Raw genomic sequence first — 27,144 nt, 5'->3', positions numbered from 1 at the left:
AGGGTGAAGTGCATTTCAGGTAAAGGGAGCAGGGTCAGAGACACAGTCCATTGGGTGACCTCCAGGAACTGTAAGCGGATCTTTAGGACTGAAGAGGAGGTTTGGGGTAGGTGGTGGCAGGTGAGGCCTGACAATAGATGAGGCTGGAGATTTATGCTGGGCCGGGTCACAGAGGGCCTCAGAAGTCCCACAACAAGGAATCTGGAAACTCTTGTGATCTGAACTGAGATTGTGTCACTTAAGCTGTTGAGTGAAACCACAAAGTGGAACCATGTGAAAATAGTTTTATATTTTTTATCAACAATTTGTTTTATTTTATTTTTTTTTTCATTTTTTAATTAAGGTATTATGTGAAAATAGTTTTAAATGCATGTCCCCTATGTTGGATTTCCCTCTTTCACCTGTATGCAGCCACACCTTAATTCCTGCACACGTACTAGCCCCACTGAGTACTTCTTAAATTAAAACAGGCCACCAACTTCTAAAAGAAGTTACTGCACTGCTCTGGGCCTCAGTTTCTTCATAAGATGTGTAATTCATGAGCATCAGTCTGGTTTTATTAACTGGAAAACAGCAACAACAAAGACTTTTGAGGCAGAAAGACTTGTGTTTGAATGCTGGCTCCCCCTGTGTTACTAGAATAACAATGTGACGAGTCTCTGAACCTTCATTTTCTCATATATAAAACAGGGAAAATGCACCTATCAGTGCATAGTTAGTGCCCAATAAGTACTAGTATTTTTTAAAAATTAGTTTCTATTGATATTAGAGAGAGAGGAAAAGAGGAAGAGAGAGAGAGACATGGGTTGGCTGCCTCCTGTATGCCCCCTACAGAGCATCAACCCCGCAACCAGGGCATGTGTCATGACTGGGAATCACTCAACCAACTGAGCCACACTGGTTAGGGCTAAGTACCAGTGTTTTTATATCTACCCAATAAGGTAAATGGACTAGGTCTAACATTACCCTAGAGTTGAAGATCCAGAGGCTTACAGGTAGGCGGTGGCTTGCCGAAAGAGCAGCCAGCCAAGTAAGTGATGGAACTGGGCTCAAAGCCAAGTCGTGACTCTAAAGTTAGCACTCTTTCCACCAGGCCATGAGCGTCTCTTCTCCAAGTGAAAGGGTGGGCTTCGGGTTTCTGTGATACCTGTCAAGTGAATGATTCATGAATACAGCCTCATACCCTCCTCAAATGTGTGCTTAAACAGCACACAGGTTCGAGTGGCTTCATGTTTTATAGTAACTTCTGAGTGTGTTACCAGGATGTCCCAGCTTTGTGTTTAGATTTAGCAGGGACAAGTAGCTCATATGGACTCTATCTATGCTCAAGGTCCAATTTCCTGGTGACCTAAGGACCGAAGTACAAGGCATAAAGAGAAGGCTGGGGCTTCACTTGTTATGGGTAACACGCTGCAGCTTTCTGCAAAGTTTGCAGGAATGTAAATTTTAGGAAAATGACCATCACTTTTAAAAATGAATAAAAAGATGAGATTGTGACACTGAAAGCAATGACTTTTACCAGGAGAGAGTAGATGGGAAAAAGGAAGAAGTAGCTAGAGCAGAGGAAAACAAAAGGAAATTTGACACAAAGGGTTAGTTTTGTTAATGCTGCATTTGTATTTTAATACAAGATAGGTACATGAAATATTTTTAGACTGACATTGAAGGAAGATCAGAATGGAAGGAATGCATTACAGAAATATTCTGAGAACAGAATTTGCATGTGTCCTCCTAAAAAACTATTTTCTTATTTTGCCTTAATAAATACTAACGTACTGGCACAAACCCTGTGCGAGACACTAGGGATATGGAAGTGAAAGAGTGAGTCCTGATCTTAAAGAATGGTCAGTCCAGCAGAAGAGATTTAAAAAGAAACAGACAATTTCAGAAAAGTTGCTACTGTCTATACACTGGTTGCTAAAGGGCACAGAGGAGGAAGTTCTTATTTGGGGGCGGGGATGATCAAGGAATATTTACGATGATAATTATAGATAATTACCATCTGTCAGGCAGTCTGCTAAGCGCTTCACATAGATCATGTCATTTGATTCTTACAATAATGTATTAGGTCTAGTAATAATTAATGTCGTTTTCTAATACTTTTTAAAATCGAATTTATTTAAACAATACAACAAAATTTAATCAACAATATAGTTGCTGTTGTTTTCTACTACTTGTGCCCAACGCTCAGGAAGCATTTTAATCCCTCTGTTGTAAAATTCTTGTGATTTTGATGCAAAAAATTCGGTCAATGCATTTTTGAGGCATTCTTCATTATTAAATTTTTTTCCAAGAAGAAAGTTTTGCAAAGAACGAAACAAATGGTAATCGGAAGGGGCAATATCAGGAGAATATGCAGGTTGAGGGAAACTTCCCATTCCAACTGGCGCAGTTTTTCAGCAGTGATTCTTGCAGTATGCGGTCGTGCGTTATCGTGGTGAAGAATTACGCCCTTTCGATTAATCAGCGCGGGTTCTTTTTCTCTTAAAGCTTGGGCTAACCTTTCCAATTGGGCACTATACACTGCCCTTGTAATGGTTTGGTTAGATGGTAAAAGTTCATAATGAAGAATTCCTTTAAAATTCCACCAAACACACAACATCACTTTTTTCGCATGCAAGTCAGGTTTTGGCGTGGGCTGCGGAGCCTCATTTTTGTCCAACCATTGAGGCCGCCTTTTCAAATTAACATGCAGCACCCATTGTTCATCTCCGGTAACAATTTGCTCTAAAAACGGCAAACAGTTTTGACGAGAGAGGAGTGAACTGCAAATTGTGACTCTTTGATGACGGTTGTTGTCGGTCAACTCATGAGGAACCCATTTTCCAAACTTTTGGACTTTGCCAAGTGCACGCAATTGATTGGAAATTGTTTTTTGTGAACAATTTAAAGTTGTCGCAAGCTCTTGTTGGGTAATTTGAGGATTTTGCACCAAAAGAGCTTGAAGAGCTTCTTGATCAAAATTGGACACACGGCCTCGACCACTCTTGTCATCTAACGGAAAATTTCCCTCGCGAAATTTCTCAAACCAACGCTGGCATTTTCTGGCGCTAACTGCATCTTGACCAAGAGCACTACAGATGTTTTTTGCAGCCTCACTTGCTTTTCTTCCTAATTGGAACTCGTAAAGCATGCAGTGCCGAATATGCTCTTCATCTGCCATCTTCTTAGCCCTAGTTTTGCAACAAAAACCAAACCAAACACAAACTTTTTCAAGCAAAACTTGTTAATTGCACTTCACACGTTCTGTAGATACCAGGTGTTTGAAGGTTATGTCAATACAAGTCAACGCCAAGCAAGATTTTAAACGAATGTTTAAAAACGACATTAATTATTACTAGACTCGTTATGTAATATTTAATGAGTTCATTCTTTAAACACAAAAACTTCAACTTAGAGAAGTGAAATAACTTACTCAAGATTACAAGTAAGTGGTGGGTTAAAAGTTTCCCAGAAGAAAACTTGGGCTAAGTGACCAGAAAAAGTACTAGAGTTAGTGGGGTGATCACACGTATTAAAAATGTCAAATCAGCTGGGACCGGTTTGGCTCAATGGATAGAGCGTAGGCTTGGGGACTGAAGGGTCCCAGGTTCGATTCCGGTCAAGGGCATGTACCGTGGTTGCGGGCATATCCCCAGTAGGGGGTGTGCAAGAGGCAGCTGATCGATGACACTCTCTCATCGATGTTTCTAACTCTCTATCTCTCTCCCTTTCTCTCTGTATAAAAATCAATAAAATATATTTTAAAAAAATAAATAAAAATGTCAAATCACAACACTGTGCACCAAATATAATTAATATAATATTATATGAAAATTATTCTTTATTTTTGCCAACTATTCTTTTAAAAAGAATTGAAAGGGAAGAAGGATGTTAAAAAGGGGAAGTGGGAAATTATATCTGTGCAGCACTAACAGTAGGGAAGAATGTGGTCAGTAAGTGAGAGCAAGTTGCAGTTAAAGGATTTATATAACAAGTGATTCATGTTACTGGAATGTTTAGTGACTGTGGGGCAGTAGACGGAGTTGAAGCTAGAAATGTAGGCGTGGGTCAGATCACACTAGGCCAACCATGTCCTGCAAGAGTTTGGACTTTATCCTGAAATCATTGAAGGATCAAAGGAAAACATTGTCAATGTCATCATCAACACATAGTTACTGCAGTAGGCTGAATAGTGATTCCCTAAAGATGCTCAAGTCCTAAATCCTGGAATCTGTGAATATGCTACCTTACATGGTAAAAAGGACTTCGAATATATGATTAAGTGTCTTGAGATGAGATCTTCTGGATTATCTAGGTGGGACCAAGGTAATCATAAGGGTCCTACTATGAGAAAGGGGTCACAGTCAGAGAAGAAAATGTGTCAAGGGAAGCAGAGCTCAGAAAGTGAAAGAGAGATGGAAACATACTACACTGCTGTCTTTGAAGATGAAGAAAAGGGCCATGAGCCAAGGAATTTAGGCAATCTCTAGAAGTTGGGAAACACACACACACACACACACACACACCACACACACACACCAAGAAAATGAATTCTCCTTTAGAGTCTCCAATAAGAACCTGCTGACATTTTTTGGTTGCTTGTTAATCTTACCTGAGGATATCTTTCCATTGATTTTTTAGAGAGTGGAATGGAGGGGGAGAGACACAAAGAAAGAAACGTCAATGTGAGAGAGATACATCGATTGGTTGCCTCCTGCATGCAACTGGGGCTGGGGATTGAGCTTTGACTGGAATCAAACTAGGGACCCTTCAATCCAAGGTCTGATGCTCTATTCACTGAGCCAAACTGACAAGGGCCCTGCTGACATTTTGATATTAACACATAAAACTTTTGACCTACAGACAGCAAGATAAATTTGTGTTGTTTTAAGCCACTGAGTTTATGATAATTTATTATAGCAGCAATAGGAAGCAATAACAATTATTATAGGTACAATTTAATGAGCATCCTTTCTATACAATGTATTTTATTTATATAGAGTGTCCCAAATGTGTATACACACATTTTGGATAATTATAAAGGCAGTGTTTATTAAAATTCATTTCATTTTCAAAATTGAACTATCAGCTGTTAAAATGTGGATACATTTTTGGGGGCCCTGTACATTAATCCTACTTTCAGGGTCAACTTTATGAGTTTTCTGGATCACTCTAGGCCCCATGTTTAGAAGGGCCCTGCACTAGGTTTAATGCTCTGCTGTTGCTGTCTTGAAGATCTTCTTCTCCTTCTCCTCCTCTTCCCTCCCCCCCTCCTTCTTCTCCTCCTCCAATGTCCTCTGTTTTAAAGTTGTTTTCTTTAAAATTGCTGCTCTTTTGTATACAACTGTAGTTTTGTAAAAAGGCTGGAAAAGACTAGGAATCAGTGGAGGTATAACAGAAAGATACAAAATTTGAAATCCAGTCCTCATCCTGCCATTTCTAATCATGGACCTCAGGTACATCATGGAAACCCTCTGAACCTTAGTTCTCCCATTTGAACAATGGGGTATTAGTTCCTACTTCAAATGGTTACTTTGAGGCATAATTGTTTAGCAGTTCATTTTCCTACCCTTTTGGATTGCTTAGGCATGAGGTTAAAAAATGTGGCAATAAAAGTGAGAAAAACTCTGACTGGTGTTCTCAGTGGTTAGAGCATCTGCCTATGCACTGAAGGGTTGGGGGTTTGATTCCTTGTCAAGGGCATGTTTCCTGGCCTGGGTTGGGGTAAATGTGGGAGGCAACCAACAGATGTGTCTCTTTCACATTAATCTCTCCCTCTCTCTCTCTCTCTCTCTCCTCTTCCCCTCCCTCTCTCCTTTCAATTCTATCTAAAAATCAATGGAAAGCCAGGCCAGTGTTGCTCAGTGGTTGAGAGGTGACCTATGAACCAGGAAGTCACAGTTCAATTTCCGGTCAGGGCACATGTCCAGATTTTGGGCTTGATCCCCAGTGTGGGGCGTGCAGGAGGCAGCTGATCAATGGTCTTCTCTCATCATTGATGTTTCTAACTCTCTCTCCCTTCCTCTCTCTCTCTCTCCCTTCCTCTCTCTCTCTCTTTAATATATTTTATTGATTTTTTTTTTTTTTTTTTTTTTTTTTTTTTTTTTTTTTTTTTTTTTTTTTTACAAAGAGGAAGGAAGAGGGATAGAGAGCTAGAAACATCAATGGGAGAAAAGCATCGACCAGCTGCCTCCTGCACACCCCCTACCAGGGATGTGCCCGCAACAAATGTACATGCCCTTGACTGGAATCGAACCTATCAGTCCATAGGTCAATGCTCTATCCACTGAGCCAAACCGGTTTTGGCTCCCTTCCTCTCTCTTAAGTAAATAAAAAATATTTAAAAATAAATAAATAAAAATAAATAAATAAAAATCAATAGGAAAAATATCTTCGGGTGAGGATAAATAAAATAGAGGGGGTGGGGGAGTGAGATAATATGTGAAAGGGATTTGAAAGTGAAATCTTCCCTAAGAGAATGAGAGTCTGGTTCCTGATTTCATGCTTGAGGCTTAGGAAACAGCATCAGCATAGCCTTAAACACCAAGGATCCTGCCTTTGTCTCTGTGCCTTGTGAAACGCCTTATAACTGGCTGTGTGAAAATTAAGAAAAGCTTTCCACGTTCTGAAACTGTACAGTAGTTATAAAGGTAATTTGGGGGCGACACAAAGAAGCCAAGATGTGTTAATGCTGAGTTACCATAGCAACATGTTCTTCAGCTCTATTCTTCCCAATCCTTAGCTACCCCCAGATGAGACAATGAGCCTAGTGAACACCGGAACTAAGCCATTCTACATGAAATGATTTTCTCCATATGCAGACAGGAAGGCATTGTCACTGCCCCACAAATAAGGTTTGAGTGGAGAAGCCTGAATTGTTAGATAGCAGAGAAGCCCTCTGCATTGTTACATAGCAATCTCCTCTCTTTTCTTCAGAATCAGAATCAAGATTTCATACCCTCTCCACAATGCCTGGCATGTGATAGACACTCAATATGTAGCTGTAATAATGGTCAGAATTTACCTAGAAGTCCAAGGTTGGAGTAGAACACCACAGCTCATTAGTAAGAAGAGACTAATAAATTGTATACCAGGAGTTTTAGAGAGGAGATCTAATTCATTCTTTGCACAATTTAGTGTCTGTTACAAGCCACACAGAGCTTTCACATTTGGATATGCCCTGTTTATGATACTGCTTCAGCCTGTAGCAAAGTGCCCATCATGCTTATTATCCTGAAAGGACAGGGTGTTACTCCCCGCCCTGTGCTATTCAACCTGTCATATTGCAATTCCGAAGGCTGTGCAGGAACAATATGTGGAAACGGCTGGTTAATGGATGTGCTGTCCTCTACCCTCCCGAGCTCTACATCCTGATCTTGTTAGACAAGGGAGCCCGAGGAGGGTAAATTGTTTCCTCTTCAGAATGGGCAGACACAAACCTGCCTGGTGCCAGGAGGGTTGTTTTGAAGCCGTTCTTGTGGGTTTGGAATAACTTTCTCAACTCCCGGCGCCAGGCTCTTGGTCCCACCATGGAGTCAGGCTTCGGAAGGGGCTCAAGTTAAGAGACACTTCACATCTACTCCCTCCTCACCCCAATATGATTCTCAAAATTTTGGCACAATCTGTAGGCCCCTTCTCTCAGGGGAGGTATTTCCTCTTTGTGATCCCCCACCAGTGGATGAAACCCCTTAGGGTCAAAGGGGGAGAGCAGAGCGTCGGCCTCCTCGTCACCAGTCTCTCAGAGAACTACCTCAAACCCGCAGTCAGAGCACCTGCCAACCGTTGAGTGATGGCAAAGCTGATCTCCGTTCATCCCCACAGCTGCCTTGGAAAGTGTGTGCTTTTTTTTTTTTTTTTTAATTGTTTTTTTACAGGGAGGAGAGAGGGACAGAGAGTTAGAAACATCGTTGAGAGAGAATCATTGATCAGCTGCCTCCTTCACACCCCCCACTGGGGACGTGCCCGCAACCAAGGTACATGCCCTTGACCGGAATCGAACCCAGGACCTTTCAGTCTGCAGGCTGATTCTCTATCCACTGAGCCAAACCGGTTTCAGTGAAAGAGTGTGCTTTTGATTCTCATTTTACTTTTGAAGAAATTGGGCATCTGTAGCACAAAAATCATAGCGGTGAGACTACAGACGAAATGTCCAACTTAAAAAAAAAATCTATTTTTATTGATTTCATAGAGGAAGGGAGATGGAGAGAAAGATAGAAACATAATGATGAGAAAGGATCATTGATCAGCTGCCTCCTGTACACATCCTACTTGGGATTAAGCTCGCAACCCAGGCCTGTGCCCTTGACCAGAATCACACCTGGGACCTTGCAGTCTGCAGGCCAATGCTCTATCCACTGGGCTAAACTGGCTAGCGCCCTAACAGTATAAATCTTTTAGACAACAGCGAAACAGAACTTCATGCTGTTTTCTGACAGAGTTAACATCCTGCTTCCTGTGAAAAAAATAAAACAGGCCACATGTTCCTGGTCCTGGAGCTGCGGTTATAAGACTGAGAGCCTCTGTGGAGATGAGGGTTTACAAAGGACACAGACGACAGAGTTCCAGAGAATGAGGAAACTCTGGTTTATTACTAACAGACCACGCTTGGTTCCAGAAAAGACAGGGTAGGAAAATATTTACTCTCTCCAATAATCAAGAAGCCAAGAAAGAGATTTACTGAGTTGGGACAGAAGGGAAGGAAGATAATGCTTTTTTTGGCCTCCTGGATAACTTCAGATCAGGATCTTAATTGAAAAGTAGAACTATTTTCTTTATCTGGCTTTGCCATGGACTGTGTGACCTTCAGGGAGATACGAACTTTCTCTGGGCCTTCATTTTCTCACTGTTAAAGTGAGGCAGTTGGATGATACTTTGGGGTCTCTTGCAACCATGCTAACCTCCATGAGGGTGGGCTGTCTCTTGTTTACTTCTGGGTACCCAGCACCTAGCATGGAGCCTAAATATGTAGTGGCATCTAGCCCACAGTGGATCCTATAAACATTAGTATAAATGAATAAATGAGGATTTAAAAAACTATTTAGGGCCAAGACCGGTTTGGCTCAAAGGATAGAGTGTTGGCTTGGGGACTGAGGGGTCCTGGGTTCGATTCCGGTCAAGGGCATTTACCTTGGTTGCGGGCATATCTCCAGTGGGGAGTGTGCAAGAGGCAGCTGATCGATGACTCTCTCTCATCGATGTTTCTGACTCTCTATCTCTCTCCCTTCCTCTCTGTATAAAATCAATAAAAAATGTTTTAAAAAAATAAAAATAAATAAAAAAATATCTAGGTAACTTAAAAAAAGGTTTTTTTAAAATTGATTTTAGAAAGAGGAGGAGGGAGAGAGAGAGAGGGAGAGGGAAAAAGAGAGGGAGAGAGAAAGAGAGAGAGAGGGAGAGAGAGAGAGAGAAGCATACTTTTGAGAAATAAGCATCAATGTGCTGCCTCCTGTATATCACTTACTAGGGATCAAGCCTGAAACATGGGCATGTACCCTGATCTGGATTTGAACCAGTGACTTTTTGGTGCATGGGATGAGAGCCATATTGGCCAGAACTTATCTAGCTAACTTTTGAAGGAGAGGGAATCTCATCTGTGAAGTATTTATTTAAAATATTTTTATTGAATTTGGGAATCGAACTGTGACCTGGTTCATAGGTTGGCCAGGCTTATCTATAAAGTATTTAAAATATATTTTTAAACAAACCTGAAATCTTCATTGTAATCAAAAGGTCATTTCCTGCTCTGGCCAATGTAGCTCAGTTGGTTGAGCGTCATCCTGTGCATTGAAAGGTCACCGGTTCAATTCCCAGTTAGGACACATGCCAATAGTGTGGGCTTACTTTCCTGTCAAAGTACAGCCAATCAATGTTTCTCTCTCTCTCTCCCTCTCTCTCTCTCTCTCTCTCTCTCTCTCTCTCTCTCTCTCTCTCTCTCTCTCTCCCTCTGACTAAAAAGCAATAAAAACATATTTTAAAATTTCCCCCTGAATTATTGTATATATTCAGAGTATTAGACAGTGGGGTACAAAGTTACATAAACCCACTCTATGCCCCTGAGCGATAGGAAATGCATACTAAAGACACTAAATGACAATGGGAGGAATCGTCTGCAGAGCCCGTTTTTTTTTTGTTTTAATTTATTTTATTTTTGTCCGATGCTATTTTTATTCTAAGATCTCACAGTTTCAAAGTTCATGGATAACTTAGAGGGATAGGACCAGCTGAGCAACCTCTTGTGGTCCCAGCTCTTCCTCTCCATCTTCCTGACACCTTTTCTCCATCCTACTCCAGTCAAGAAACGCAGCAGCCTGGTACTCACCTGCTGTCCCTCGGGCCCTCTGGGGTCACAGGCAGATAGAAAACAACCCGCCCTCTGCTCTTCTGTCCTGCCCCAGATTCTTTAGTCAAGTCACACTTTTGCCCAGTTCATGCCGAGAATTGCTCTGTGTCAGCTACTCCCTGCAAGTGAGCTGACTAGCAGTTTTCTATCTTCATTTTTACAACAGTCTAGAAAAGTTTTGAGTTTATGGAGAGTCCCTCTGAATCATGACTGAGAACACCCTCTGCAGGTCATCCTATTTGATTTTGGAAAGGCTGTCAGCTTTCATACCAGAGGAGCTGTCTCCCAGTTCTTAAATAAGTTAGTGTGGATCTGGACCTTAGACAGGCAGGCCTGCCTTTCAATTCCAGTGGCACTGCTTAGGGCCAGTCGGTATTTGACATGTAATTTTTCCTCTCTTAACCATCTCCTCTGTAAAGGAAATACTGTAACACACACACACACACACACACACACACACACACACCCGTCACACACACACACCACTCTTACCCTAAGAACCCAACCCCTGCCACATGGTTACTCCAAGAATTAAATGAGATCATGTATATGATGATATTCTGCACTATGAAAATGTAAGTTCTTTTAAAATATTTCAGCTTTTTCATACTATCTTTTAAAAAAAAAAAAAATGCTGTGCCGGAAGCGGTTTGGCTCAGTGGATAGAGCGTCAGCCTGCTGACTGAAAGGTCCCAGGTTCGATTCCGGTCAAGGGCATGTGCCTTGGTTACGGGCACATCCCCGGTGGGGGGTGTGCAGGAGGCGGCTGATCGATGATTCTTTCTCATCAATGTTTCTAACTCTCTATTCCTCTCTGTAAAAAATCAATAAAATATATTTAAAAAATATGTTGTTTTGTTTTTATTGATTTCAGAGAGGAAGGGAGAGGGAGAGGGGGAGAGAGCAATATCAATGATGAGAGAATCATTGGATGACTGCCTCCTGCCCAGCCCCCACTGGGGACTGAGCCTGTAACCCAGGCATGTGTCCATTCCAGGAATGGAACCATGACCTCCTGTTTCCATAGGTGGACACTCAACCACTGAGTCACAATGGCCGGCCTCGATTGAGGCTTTGATGAGTCATTTCAGACATCAGTTCTTGATGTATGTGTCCTTCACTTAATTCCACCACAAACTATTTCTCCTTATTTTTCTTGTTTCCTGGAAAAATTACAAGGTTGGCCCTATGCATACTCCTGATAGAGTCTATTCCTACACTTTACCGAACAGTTTTCTGGTTCTATTCTCTCTTCCCAGGGGGGCCTACGAGCTCTTACTCGATCACCCTATCAGTACTGGTAGCTATCCAGGAAGGTTTCTCCCAGCCCACACTATCACCATGCACACTTGTGTATCTGACATTGGTATATTTAATGTCTGATTTATTTGTTGTCATGTAGAAACCTAAGCAATGATGGACTAAAAGTCTAGAGTCCTGTGTTCCAGAACTAGCCTTGTGGTGTGTTTTTTTTTATTATGCAGGGAGCTTTGGGTCATTCAGTTTGACAAAATCTATTCAGGTCAGGAGACAGGATGTTGCCTATAAAGCTCAAAATTTTGTAGGTAACGCAGATAAGTAAACCTGCAACTCAGATTTATGTGCTAGACAGTGGTGTGCACACACAAATGATATGTGTGCATAGAGGAAGGAACAAGTTAATCCACCCTTAAAGGTTGTAGAGGCACCGCTTCAGAGAGGAGGTAACATCTGAACTTGGCCTTGAAGGATGACTAAGATTTTGAAAGACCAATAAGGAGGCCAGGTAGAAGGAAGAGCATTAACTTATAAAAAACTATCATGGGAAGAGTTTTGTGTGGCCAGAACATACTATGTGTGATAGGGCAGAAGAGGAGGCTAGAGGAAGGTTGGGCTGAAGTTGTGTGGGACCTAGCATGCCAGGTTTATACATTTGGATTGTAATCTCTCTTGATCTAAGGCACATGTGTCAAACACAAGGCCCGCGGGCCAAATCCATCCCGCCAGGCCTTGCAATGTGGCCCGCACCATGCTGTCATCACTGCAATCCGCTGCGTTTCCATCACAATGACAGTTTATGACTGTTCAGTAAACCATTCGGCCCGCGATTTAGGCTGGATTTTAGATTTTGGCCCCTTCTCTGATTGAGTTCGACACCCCTAATCTAAGGCATTTGTATGCAAATCGATTCATCTCCTGGTTAACTAGAATGCTACCAGGTATATATGGTCCTGGAAAGAACAGAGAAAATGGTCACTCAAATAATTTTCTGTAGGGCTTGATTCTCCCATGAAAGCCCTGTTGTGAAGGCTGCCAGGCAATGGTAAACCATCCAACATTTATAGAAAGCAAGTGATAGCTTCACATTGTCACCAGAGAGATGACAATGAGAAGGATGCATTATTACAGGTAGGGGAGGAGAGGTGAACCAAAATTCAGCTGCAATAACTGTGTCAGCTGCAATAATTCGTGTGGGTGATGACCAGACTCAGGATGATGACAATAGAAATGAGGGAAAGGAACATTCCAGAGACACTTGGGAGGCAGAATGATGGAATACTTCAGAGCTGTCTTCCCTGGCTCCCCAGCTATGATCTGGAGTCACTTGCTCTTTCTAGCTACAGGCTGGAGTCTTAAAAAAACAAAACAAAAACAAACAAACAAAAAAAAAGGTGAGGAGCCCTAGCTGGTTTGGCTCAGTGGATAGAGTTGGCCTGCGGACTAAAGGGTCTTGTGTTTGATTCCTGTCAATGGCACATGCCCAGGCTGTGGGCTTGATCCCCAGTAGGGGGTGTTCAGGATGCAGCCTATCAATGATTCTCTCTCATCATTGATGTTTTTCTCTCTCTCTCTACCTCTCTGAAACCAATAAAAATATATTATAAATAAATAAATAAATAAATAAATAAATAAATTGCAAATCTGCATTTTTTAAAAAGAGGGTAAGGAGTGCATCAACCACAACTACCTTGGGGTGGGGTTTGCTGACACTAATGTAGACTTTATCTTGCCTCTGGTGCACTCTGCACACCCTGATAGCCTGTGTTATGACTTTTCTCTTCACACCCAGTTGTCTGCCTGGACGCATTGGTCCAGTCCTTCAGCCTGATTCCCCTGCCCAGCCCCACATTTCCTGGCTGGCACAGACCCTGCCTGAACTCCAGACTGCTTGGCTGGGATCCTGACTCTCTGCTTTCCTTTCCCAACTCATTCTTCCAGGAGGCCAGGTCTGCTCCCTGTGCTGACCACAGCCCCAGTCATCTTGCAGGGAAGTTAGTATTGCCAGCTCCAGTGTGGCTTGATCCTTTTCCTGCCTGACAGGCCCTGTTGCTGAGTCCCATCATGCCTCATACCTTATTCCATTCTCCTCCAGACATCATCAAATCTTGTCTGGGGCACGTTTTCTCAATTGTAACACGAGGGGGTTATACTAGGTGACTCCGAAAGTAGCTGCCTTCCAACACTAACATCCTGCATTTCTAAGTAGGCCAACTGTAAAAGATGTCTGCACTGGCACAGAACAATTGAGGCTGGGAGCGAGTGAGTCAGACTCAGCAAAAATGTCAAGCTAACTGTGAGGCCAGGAGATTAGACTGCAGCATGCCTCTGGGCAGACAGCAGTTAGAGACGCAAGACAGAGATTAGCGGGCCCAGACAGCTGTGTGGACAAGATGCCTGATGTCACACCCAGAGTATTAGTCATGTTCATGTTCAAGGAATTAACATCATTATGTGCTCTGTTCCTAAAGGACAACATTTATTTATGCCTCCAAACCAGTATAGTGAGTGTCATTCTAGCTTTTCTCATGATTTTGGACTCAATATTATTCCATCATTATTTTTTCATTATTTTGCCAGATTCCTTGAAATAAGCATACAGTGAGTATTTCCTAAGCATATGGCATTACTCTCAAGATTTCCTAAATTTCTCCCAGGTGAAGAATGCAGAATGAAGAATGCAGGTCTTTGGAAACCAAGGTTTGAACTCCACAGTTACTTACTAGTCATGTGACTTGGAAAAGTTGGTTAACCTCTCTGAGTTTTGGAAATAGGATAATATCTACCTTGCAAAGTTGTAACCTAGATTGAAAGTGCCTGTATATAGAATGTTTTCAAAAAAGTTCTTGCCCTAATTGATTTGGCTCAGTGGATAGACTGTTGGCCTATGGATGGAAGGGTCCCAGTTTCAGTTCCAGTTTCAGTTGCAGGCTCCTTCGCAGGCCCTGGTCAGGGTGTGTGCAGGAGGAAACCAATCAATGTGTTTCTCTCACATTGATATTTCACTGACTTTCCCTCTTTCTAAAAAAGGAAGAAAAAAAAAGAAAAAGAAAGAAAAGAAAAGAGAAGGGAAGGGAAGGGAAGGGAAGGGAAGGGAAGGGAAGGGAAGGGAAGGGAAGGGAAGGGAAAGGAAAGGAAGAGAAGGGAAAGAAAGGAAAAGAAAAATCAATGGAAAAATATCCTCGTGTGAGGATTAAAATAAAAGTTCTCCCTCACACCAACCATGCTGCCTCCCACCTTCTTTAAAAAATATTTTCCCTCCCACTGATATCAGAGAGGAAGGAGAGGGAAAGAGAGACAGAAACATCAATGATGAGAATCATTGATCTGCTGCCTCCTGCACACCCCCTACTGGGGATCAAACCTGCCACCAGGCATGTGCGGTGACTGGGAATCAAACCCTGAACTCCTGGTTCATAGGTCGATACTGAAACAGCCACACTGGGCAGGCAGCCTTCCACCTTCTAAAGTCTCTTTGGCCTCAGGTTTTCTTCTCCTGGGTTACCTGACTTTTATTCTCTTTCTTACTGGAGACTGCAAGGTCCCTGCTGGTCCATACAAGTTCCTGCTTCAATTCTAGACATAGAGCATGCTGAGTCAGTACCAGCACTTCCTGAAGTAGGCCTTTAAAAAAAATTATTGATTCACAGAGGAAGGGGGAGTTAGAAAGAGAGATAGAAACATCAATGATGATGAGAGAATCATTGACCGGCTGCCTTCTGCACTCCCTCAACTGGGGATCAAGCCCAGGCATGTGCCCTGACTGGGAATTGAACCGTGACCTTCTGGTTCCTAGGTGGATGCTCAACTACTGAGCCACGCTGGCTTGGCTAGACCTTTTTTGCGTTTTTTGTTCAGAACTGAGCCAAGAAAAGTCTTGGTCAGTAGATGAGATCATAGCTGAAGGCTATAAGAGTGCCACTATCTCAGCTCTATGATCTATTACCTTGAAGTTGAAAATTCCAGTGCTGTGACTCAGTGCACAGCTGGTCATGAGATTCCAAGAAATGGCGCTGAAGTGGTGAGGGGGATAAAGCAGAGGTGTCCCCAATCAGCTGAGCATGGAATTTAGCTGTGGGACACACATGTTTGGCTGGCTAGGGGTTAACATTCTTGGTTTTCCTCTCAAGGGGATTCTAGTATCAGGAACCAGAATACAAATGGCCTGAAAGAGCCCTGAGATGATTTAGATCTACTTTCTTTTATGAAGATAGAGAAACTAAGGCCCAGAGGGAGGAAATGACTTGTCCAAAGCCACAGAGAAAGAAAGGGCCAGAATTGCACCTAAATCCAAGTCTCTAGATTCTATGTTCATAACTGTGTTCTTTGTGAACCTTGTGAAAAATAGGGATTGTTAAAATTCAACATGTTGTGGACACTCAGTAAACTCAATCATTGAGTAACAAATGGAGGAAATGATTGCCAAAAGAATGCCTAAATAGGAGAGTGTTCCCTAATTCACCGGATATTGAATCCCAGAAGGTAAGGAAAGGCCAAATTGTGAAGGATATTGAATACTATACTTAGGAGTTTGAATTCTATTTTCATGGCAACACAAAACCATCAAAGAGTTCAGAGTAGAGGATTGCCATGATCAGTTTTAGAGAGATCATTCTGGTAGCAGGAAGGTGTTATGTTAGATATATGAAGATTAAAGGGGGATTTAAGAGAAGTCTTGGCAAGAGATGACTGATGGAGATCTAAAGAAGGGCAGTGAGGACATGAAGAAAGCAAGAGACCCAAAGGCACTTTCTTAAATGCAGCCAGTGAGGCCTATGGTCAGTGGAGCCACAGGAGGGGCCATGCAGAGCCCTAGGCCTGCCAAGCACAACTTCTCAAGATGCTAGACTCCTGCCCAGTGGCCCAGGCTAACCCAGCAGGCTTCACTCATGGCAGTCTGATGGCCACATATTGGGTAGGCCCCAGGCTGCTAACAGTCACTGAAATTTTTGACTTTGTGATAAACTAAGGGTGTCTGTTTTCCCAACAAAGTGCATCAAAGATGGTTGGCTGAATCACAGACAGGGAGACCTGTGAGAAGTGTTATCTATTGAGAGGCTTTCAGTAAGGGAGAAAATTCTCGAAAATTAAGCCTGTTTCTATATCTTACCTGGATAATTAATATTTCCTGCTAAAAAGGTAAGTTTCATCCATGACTAGCTATGGAGGTCAAATCTATAATAATAAAAGCATAATATGCTAATTAGACCAGACAGCTGAATGACCTTCCAGACGAAGCCAGGGCTAGGAGGGCCGAGGCAAGCCTCTGCAGCTGCGAAGGCTGAGCCCCTTGCACGAATTTCGTGTATCTGGACTCTAGCATTATAATCTATATATATATAAAACACTAATATGCAAATAAACCAAACAGCAGAATAACCAAACAACCGGTTGCTATGACATGCACTGACCACCAGGGGGTGCGTGTGGAACATGGTGAGCATCAGCACCAGGTGGCAGAGCGTGGTATGGTGGAGCAAGTGAGTGGGGGTGCCAAACCAAGACAGAGCAAGCCTCTGATGGTTACTGAAAATTCTTTGCTCCCACACACCACAGTCCTGCCGGGCACTCTCACCTGCTGCCAGCACAGGAGCTGCTGCTTGCACTTGCTGTTGGCACCTGGCCACAGCCCTGCTCATTTGACACTGTCAGCAGGTGCGAATGGCTGCTGCCGGCCCCCATCACCCCCCCCCCCTGCTCCTGGGGGGCAATCAGGACCAGCAGCTGCTTCTTGCACCCATTGCCGATGCCAGCACTGCTTGCACCCACACCCGGACCAGAACCACCACTTGCACCCACTGTTGGTGCCCAGTGCCAGTCCCTATCACCCCTGATCTCCACCTCCCCCTGCTCCTGAGGGGTGATCAGGGCAGCAGCAACTGCTTGCACATGCTGCTGGCTCTGGCCCCAATTGCTCAGCACCGTTAGCATGTGCAAGCTGTCAGTGCATGGGAATGGCGGCGGCAGGAGTGGGGCTGCTGACAGAAAGGGGACTGGACAAGGAGGGACTGTGGTGGGAGGGCCCCAGCAGGGGCACAGAGGATTGGCTGAGACCCACCCCTGAGCTCACCACAACCTCTCAGCCCATGGTTCCTTTCAAGGTGTATGATTTTGGTATTTGGTATCAGGTGGTCCTGGGTCTGAGTTCAGACTGGTACTCATTAGCTGTGTAACCTTGAGCAAGTTACTAAATCTCTTTAAGTTTCCTTGATCAGAAAATGGGGATAATAGTAGTACCATTGTGAGCACTATTGTCCTAGCATTTGAGATAAAGCATTTTAAATGCTCAGCACAATGCTCACCACTGTGCAAGTGCTCAAGCAGTGTCAGCCTCTGTTAATTTTAATATCTCTACTGAATTGTTTTGTAGCATGGTGTATTTTTAAAAAGCTCACTTTCTAAGTGAACATAAAAATATTGTGTTGAACATTTTAAAAGCCTCCTCTTTGGCTATTGTGTTTTAACTAAAATTTAAAGATTAATGAGGAAATAGTGGAATGGTAGAACATTGAATACACCCATAAGCAGATTTTGTAATGTGCAATAAAAGCATTTGTTTTACTTCCCCAAAACATGATTTCACTATTGACTTGCTGGATGACTTTGAATAAGTCTATTTAACCTTTCTAGCTTTCTTTTTTTCCTTTTTTGCTTCCTCTGCAAAATAGTAGACTTCATGGTTTCTAAAGACCCTACCAATTCTAAAATAAACATAGTTTTATTTTATACTCTAGTTACATATTACTTGCATAGCTATAAGAACAAGTCAGACCCCAGTTATTTCTAAAGAAGCTCTAGAACATTTCATGATTATCAAGGGTTATTACCAAGAATCTAACTACCATCCCATATGATGTTGCACTTATTTATCTAATGCTATAGCTCACTTACAACATCTGCAAGGAAAGTCACAGTTGACAAGCAGAAAACTGGAGCCAGAATTGAGTCCCCTTGCACTTGCAGTTCCTTGGGGGAAAGTGACTTTTTTTTTTTTTTTTTTTTTTTTAACTTTCTCATTTGTTAATTTGTATTTTCAAAGTTTTTGGTGATAAGTTGAATATGACAAAGTACTGGGAATAGGTTAGTAAGGATCATCTTTATGAGCAAACCGTTCAAGTCTGCCCCAGCCCCCACTACTTTGCTTTCTGGTTGTATTTGAATACAACCAGACCAATCTTGGCTGTTTCCTTAGATCCTGTGTGTTTACTGCTTCGTGTTTAACTAATGCTGCTTTCCATTTGGAAATACCTTGCTCTTTGTCTCTGAATTTGCTTCCCACTCTCATCGCCAACATTTGTGTGTCCACATTGTCCCCATCCTTCAAGGCTTAGTGCAAATGTCACCTCTCCACAAAGTGTGGGTAGTCTTTCTTCTTGGGTGCAATGAAGATCTCCTGGAGCTGAGCTCCCAGAACACTTTAGACATACACCTCTCATCCCTGGCAGGCAGAATAGTGCAGTGGCGAGGTACACAATGTCTGCAGTTGTATCACTGGAGTTCAAATCCCTATTGGTTCTTTGCTGGTGATCTTGGGCAAGTTATAAAACTCTTCACACCTCAATTTCCTTATCTGCAAAATGGAGCTACTGGTAGTATGTACCTCATGCTTTTTGTTAGATTTAAACGAGCCAATACATTTAAAGCATTTAGAACAGTGCCTGGGTCATAGTGAGTATTTAATAAATGCTTCCTATCATTATGACTTCTCTTCTTTTACCTTACTTTAAGGTATAATACCCCTGTCTTATGTTTTCTCCTAGAGTCTATATTCCTTGACAGCAAGAGGATTTGTGCTTGTTCTTTTTTTTTTTTTTTTTTTTGGTAGCTCCCATTGTACCTAAAAGTTAGCACACAAAAGTAGGTATCTGACAGATTTTGGGAAACAAGCCTAAGTCCTTCCTCCTTTTTCATCTCTAATATTCACAAGATGACATTAATCATGACTAACAAAAAAAAAGAGTTAGCATGAATTAAAGAAGCTTATGGTAATTAAATGCCAAATTGGACATTAGACTAAACATTCTGTAGTCAGTTGCATGCTAATGCATGGGGCTTTTTAAAGAACATTCCATGTGGTGTACAGCTATTTGACCCAGGGCCCCAATCTCTAGTCCTGGCCTCATTTCATGTCTCCAAGCAGCCAGATTCTATCACCTTTGTTTCCCATGCTGTGGGTCAGCCTGGCTCCAGCTGGCCATGCACAGCAGTGACCAAGGCCACCGTAGAGTGCAGCTCACTCTGCAGCGAGCAGCCTCCCCCACGACCCAGGGACAAATTGGTGAACAAATATGTACCGAAGGAAAACATTATGGATTATTTCTGCAGGACAAAGCTCAGTTGTAGACAGAATTTCAGGTCAGATTCAGATCTTTTTCAGAGATATTTTCCACAGATATTTCTCCTGTCTTTGCAGAGACATTTTTGGTCTGTGTTCATGGATTTGTGCCGAACAGCAGTTTACCCATCACTGTGATTCATTTATTTGTTTTCTATATACTATTTGACTTTTCTCCTATTTGGCTTTGGCTGAGAACTCTCAGCATATGTTTTGCATGGCTAGTTAGTCAGACTTTTTAGTAGTTTTGGATCTTAATATAAAAAAAAAAAGAAAGAAAGAAAGAAAAAAAGAAAGAAAGAAAGAAAGAAAGAAAGAAAGAAAGAAAGAAAGAAAGAAAGATGAAAGAAAGAAAGAAAGAAAGGAAAGGAAAGTTCAGATCACTGGCCAGGATTTTTCTACTGATAAACCAAGGACTACTCTTTTCTTTTTAATGAGCATTAATTTCAATTTAGGTCTTCTCTTCTGTGAAATTTCATAGCATTAACGTTAAAACATAATTGAGGCCAAGTATAATATCAGCTCCTGATGTGTCATTAATAGCTCATGAATAAGAACCATGCAAAGTGGCACAGGCCCACAGAAATGGGCCTGGAGAAAGTAGGCCAGACAGGGCTCAAAGAATTTAAGGTATGAGATATTGTCTTCATCCTGTCTTCAGAGCAGCATTTCTCTTTTCTCAACAAACCTTAGACCAGGCAAAGTAAGGACTGTCCGATAGCAGAGAGGCATGCAGGTTCTTCAGCCTCCTCCTACACTCTCCCTGTCTACCTCTAGAGCAGATGTGTCAAACACAAGGCCCTCGGGCCAAATCCATCCTGCCAGGCCTTGCAATGTGGCCCGCACCGCGCTGTCATCACTGCACTCCGCTGCGTTTCCATCACAATGACAGTTTATGACTGTTCAGTAAACCATTCGGCCCGAGATTTAAGCTGGATTTTAGATTTTGGCCCCTTCTCTGATTGAGTTCGACACCCCTACTCTAGAGTGTCATTCTATTGGCGGAAGTTTGTTCCAGAAACTTCAGTCCATTACTTTAGTTATTAATTTATTCAGATGTTTATTATTGCCACTATGCGGAGGAACTGGGGAGAGAAAAACTGAGTAGGATACAGAACTTTTTGTGTGGAGAGAAGACCACAATAGGGAGGTGGTTAAAACTCTGTGTGTTTCATGGAGCTTTACCTATGAGGCTGCCAAAGAGGTAGAGAGGTGGCTCTAAAGAACAGGATGCCACTAAAAACCACGAGTGGAGGAATGATGAAGTTATGCACCACACAGAACAAATAAGATGGGGAAAGAATTGTTGAGAGCAGACACCTCTGACAGGGTAATGCTTTAAGCTGGCCAGTAGTTCTGAACAAAGTAGTGTAGTTGTGAACAATGTAAACCTATCTAAAAGCTGGACAGAATTTAATGCACAAGCTAAGACTTGATAGATAAGTGAGTGAGAGTGGACAGAGGCTGGGAACCTGGGCCACTGCCTAGGAGGGGCTGAAGTCAGCTCTTGGTTATAGGAGGAACAACTTAGGGCATTGAGGCCAGGAGTAGAAATGCCCTGAGACAGGCAGCACTGAAAGAGGAGGTCAGAAAATGCAAGCAAACTTGGCTTATTTAGTAATTTGGGGGAAAGTGGGCACTGGCTTAGTTTTGTATAGTGAGGTGCCAGAGGGAAGCCATACATTAAATCTGAGTTAATGGGGTTAATGTAATTAAAATAGGCACAGCAAGTGTTTGGCTTTGGGACTAGGAAGACTGTTATATTCTCAAATTCTAATCACTCTCACCATTGCACTGGAACCGCAAACAGCATCTGCTCTTCCTCCTACTTACAGTACCTTTGCACCCTCTTCTTTGCCCTTCAGGGCTTGACACAAGTGTCCCCTCCTTCCATGATTGCTCCGACTGTTGCATGTGCCTGCTTCAGCTCCCATAGTAATGAGCACACACTTCGCACTGGATTAGCACTCCTCATTTTGGATGGTCTGTCTGTTTTTCTGTCTCTCTCTCCATCAGTGGCTGTGAGCTCTCTGATGGCTGAGATTGCCTTTCCTCTCCAGGACTTAGCTAGACTAGAACATAATAGTTGCCAATGCATTTCTGTGGATGGATGGATGGATGGATGGATGGATGGATGGATGGATGGTGGATGATTCTGTGGTTCTGTGGATGGACAGATTAATTGACCAAATGGATGAATGACTGGCCCAGCCGAAACCGGTTTGGTTCAATGTATAGAGCATCAGCTTGAAGACTGGAAAGTCCCGGGTTCAATTCCTGTCAAGGGCATGTACCTTGGTTGTGGGCACATCCCCAGTAGGGGGTGTGTAAGAGGCAGCTGATCGATGTTTCTCTCTCATCGATGTTTCTAACTCTCCATCCCTCTCTCTTCCTCTCTGTAAAAAATCAATAAAATATATTAAAAAAAAACAAAAAAAAAAAAACCAAAAAACGACTGGCCCAAATCAGTAAGGATTTGCATTGTCCTTAGGAGTGCAGACCTCACGGAGTGGATGCTCAGAAAAATGCTTAATGCTGTGGTAAATCATGGATAAAAATCAGGTGCCTCACTCCAGTTCAAACCTAGTTGCAGTTTTGTGTGCTTTATTTTCCTGTCCACATGAGCACTGTAATTTTAGGTCAAGGTTTGCTTAGTAGGCAGGTTTCAAAGATGTGAAAGGAGGAGCAATCGCATTGAAAAAACTCAAACCAGGAGCCAGGAGGTCTAGCCTCTCTTCCTGGACCCCCACCGACTTCCTGATTATGTAACCCAGATGAGCTTCTTATCTCTATGTGCTTCCAGCCTCCAGCCTCCCGTCTTTTTCCTTTGCATCCACCTCCACCCAGTCACCTTTCCTGAAAACAAATGAAATCATTTTGTTTGTTTTAAAACCCCTTTGTTACCTCCAGAACAAAGTCCCAACTCCTTAGCAAACAAGCAAGGACTTTTTAGTATCTCTCAAGGCCGATGGCCTTTTACCATGTCCCTTATATCCAGTTACTCCGTGGTTCCAGTTCCCCTAACCAAGCCCTTTCATTTCTCCGTGTTTTTTCCACACACTGTCTCCCACATCAGCAGTGACCTTCCACCCCGTTTCCACTACTGAGCTTGTTTCTGTCTGTTCATCTTTCAAGACTCATTCAGTGGAACTCAAGAATTGCTCCCTCAGCAAGGCCTCTTCTAACTCATCAGAGAATGTAAACACCTCCCCCAGTCCACTCCCATAGCATTTAACTTGTTCATCTCAGACCACTGACAATCTGATAGAAATTATTTGCTTACTCATCCATCTCGGTTGCAAGACTCTGAGTTCCTCTAGGTCAGGGGCCATTGTTCTTATATCTCCTCCTTGCTGCTTTGGAGGTTCTCTACTATGTGCCAGTTGAAAAAAAGAAAAAAAAAATCAAAGGAGTTAAGTAGACTTTTATTATACATGCGCCATCTCCCTGACTGTACCTGTCATTCACCTCTCGTCCATCTCCCCACAAGAAAGATTGGTTTTTGAACACTGATCAGGCACCAGACATTATTTTATACCCTTTATACACGATAACTTTATTTAATTTTCATCTCCGCCCGACAAAGCAGGTATTCCTATTACTTTACAGAAGAAGAAACTGAAGCCCAAAGAAGATAAGTATCTTTCCTAAGCTTAGTTAGTAGGTGGTGGAGCTAGGATTTATTTTAAACCGAAGCCTCTCTCAAACATCAAAGCCCATGGCTTTTTCCCAGCATCACCTGCTTCCTCAAAGACCTGACCTGGTAGGTTCTCTTTTGGTTGTTTATTTTTTCTGAGCTGCATCGAATAAGACCACACGGGTCAAGCTCATTCTGATTTGCAGCTGGGGCCAGCCATCTCCACAGCCATCCGTGAAACTCCAGACAGCTACCTCTACATGCTGGCGCACATGGAGACAAAGCCCAGCTCCGCTTCCCCGCGGGAAGCTGTCTTCCAGCACATGGAACTGGTCCATTTCCTGGGATCAGATGGAGCCCTCGGCACAGAGGCTCTCACCGTTCATTGGTTTGTCCCTGATGTTCAGCCCAGAAACTGTCTGCTCTCCGGGTCCCTGGAGAATGAGAAATTATTGGCTTCTGGGATGTTTTTCTGGTCAGTGAGCCCTCCCGGGGAAAGGTCGGTTGTATGGAAGTGAACAGGCCAAGTTTATCCAAACTGTATCAGGGCTGCCAGGCGTCAGGCAGCCCTGAGCCGCATTCCATCAGGACCCACAGAACAGCTGGGGCTTCTTCTCCTCAGCAGGATACCTGCCCTCCAAACATGGGGGTCTTCCTGCCCCACTGCGCAGCTGACATAAAGCAGAAGTCCCACTGCGAGCTCCCTTCAGGCTGGAGATTGCACAGAGCCCTCAGAAATTTCCTCTTCTCCCTCTGCTCTCCACGGCCACTGCTAAGCCATCAGTTTATGGGGAGAAGCGGGGCTCACAAGAGGATGTGTGCTCTTGTCCTGCAAATGTCCCATAGGAAGAGAAGAGAGAGCCAGAGTGGAGAAGAGCATTTACGTGCTTGTAAATACCCATGACAGCCATTTCACATACATAATCACATGTCGTCATTGATGTAATCATTTTTCCCCCCACTTTAAAGAGGTGCAAACTGAAACTGACTCTGAGCACAATAGCATATTTCCTTCAATTGATAAAAGGGATGTTGTGAAACTTTTGACCCGGGGCCAGAGAATTAATGACTGGAGCTCAGCATGAGGGTGAGGTGGGACATAGCCAGACAGGTAGAATCCTTGCATTAGTCATGCCTTCTCACTGTCTGGGACTGTGCTATCTTGCCTTGTGTGCCACTGCTGGAATCAGAAATTCTATCTGGACTCCAAAACCAGCTGATTGATACTGGGAAGAAGAAGTGCTTTGAGTTTTTAAAAAAGAGCCTTGAACTAGGAGTTTGAATACATTTGCTTGAGTTCCAGTTCTATCACTTAACATAAGGTGAGAAATTACTTGGTTTTCTCATCTGTAAAGTGGGAATAAAAATAACTGATTTCTTATCTTGGGATTTTTATGAGGATTGAATGACATATTGAATGTGGGCTACAGACCTGGCCTATTTATAAATGAGCTACGTTCTTATCCCTTCTATGAAGCTCCATCATCATTGGGCAGCATCCCATGCAAACAAGGTACATGCCCTTGACTGGAATCGAACCTGGGACCTTTCAGTCCGCAGGCTGACACTCTATCCACTGAGCCAAACCGGTTTTGGCGATGCTTGTTTCTTTAAACTCCTGGGATACTTGTGATAGTGCTGATTATCTGATACTATATGTAGTCTTTTTATTTTTGTTTTTGTTTTTTGTTATTCCTCATCTGAGGATATTTTTTTAAATAGATTTTTTATTGATTTCAGAGAGGGAGAAGGAGAGAGAAAGATAGAAATATCAATGATGAGAGAGAATCATTGATCAGCTGCCTCCTATAGATCTCCTACTGGGGATCAAACTCACTAACTGGACATGTGCCTTGACAGGGAATCAAACCATGACCTCCTGGTTCATAGGTCTATGCTCAACCACTGAGGCACATCACCTAGGCCCCAAGGATATTTCTTTCATTGATTTTTAGAGAAAGTGGAAGGGAGGGAGAGAGAGAGATACACTGATGCGAGACACATCAATTGGTTGTCTCCTGTATATGCCCCAACCCAGGCTAGGGATTGAATTTGTAACCCACGTGTGTGCCCTTAACTTGGAATCGAACCCACGACCCTTAGGTGTACATGGATTAGCGTTCTATGCACTGAGTCACACCAGCCAGGACCCATATGCAGTCTTGAGTTGCAGTTTATTTATTTTTTTATAACTCAAGGTTCATGGTGTCTTCTATACATGAGGGAGCTGGACTAATTCTTAAAGGCTCTTGCTGGCTTAGACATTGTGGGAGGCATTTCCTGACTCCCCACCGACCAATCACCTCCTTGCAGGCAGAGCCATGTGGTTGCAGGTGAAAGGCCCTCACTGATAATAGCCCTTTTACCTGGTTGTGTTGAAAGAGCCTCTTTCTACTGTTTCCTGACTATGCTGTAAGTACTTGGGAACTCCTTACAGTGTCCCAGCACCTACCACAGACCTGGAGCACACTAGGCTCTCTGTCAATGTTTCCTGGATAAATATACGAGTGAGCAAATAAATGAGGGAGTGGTGATGACTATAACTTTAATTAGAATCTCTCGTATGATTGGCATTATTAAATTGGCAGTAGTAACTTCTTTTACTTGTTTAGTGCTTTGACCTTCCCCAGGCAGCATCTCCTTCAGGCCCTCCTCCTCCTCCCAAGGCTTTGTGTCCACAGAACCAGATGGAATGTGTGGAAGCAGAGCGGACAGAACTGTAGACACATGGACAAACTTGGACTCTGTTTCTTTCAGACTGTCTGCCGATTCATCACCCTTCTGTTTGGACATATTACCACATCCTTTATTGCAAGATCTTTTCATAACATGAGGCAATGCCCCTGCGCACAGCTTTATCTGCACTGTTTGCATATATGATTGGTTTGCTCTTGGAGGCCATCACCCATGTCTGGCAGTGGGAAAGGGGGAGCTCTTTAAAAAAGCCTCCTACAGCACCTGCTCTCTCCCAGAGGGAGACAGGAAAATAGGAGCCGCCTACTCACTTCCATTGATGCCTCTGATAGGCCTTTGCTTGTTTAACTTTTTTCCTACTTTCTGCCTTACTGCTGGGAAGGAATACAGTGCAGTGAACGAGATATAGGTTTTGCAGTTAGAGCTGGATTTTCATCCTGGTTCTACCTCTTTATTAGCTATGCCTCTGGGGCAAATTCCTTAAATTCATTAAGCCTTAACTTTCTCATGTGTAAACTAGGAAAAATATATCGTTTACTTCACAGGGTTGTTGTGAAGATTAAGTTAATACTATAAAGGATTTAGAACACAGCCTGCAAATAATATGTCCTCAATAAATGTCAGCTGTCACAATTAGCTATTAACTGGTGTCTCCACTGCTCACCCAGAGAACAGAGTTGGGTAGTAGAGGCTACAGGAAGGTTCCATCATCACTGTCTACATTTAAAAAATATATATATTTTTATTGATTTTTTACAGAGAAGAAGGCAGAGGGACAGAGAGTTGGAAACATCAATGTGAGAGATCATCGATCAGCTGCCTCCTGCACACTGGGGATGTGCCCACAACCAAGGTACATGCCCTTGACCAGAATCAAACCTGGGACCTTTCAGTCACTGA

The sequence above is a fragment of the Pipistrellus kuhlii genome, unplaced genomic scaffold (genome assembly GCF_014108245.1).
Source record: "Pipistrellus kuhlii isolate mPipKuh1 unplaced genomic scaffold, mPipKuh1.p scaffold_m20_p_9, whole genome shotgun sequence".
NCBI lineage: Eukaryota > Metazoa > Chordata > Mammalia > Chiroptera > Vespertilionidae > Pipistrellus > Pipistrellus kuhlii.
The sequence above is the reverse complement of the archived record's forward strand: the minus strand, read 5'-3'. Positions refer to the sequence as shown.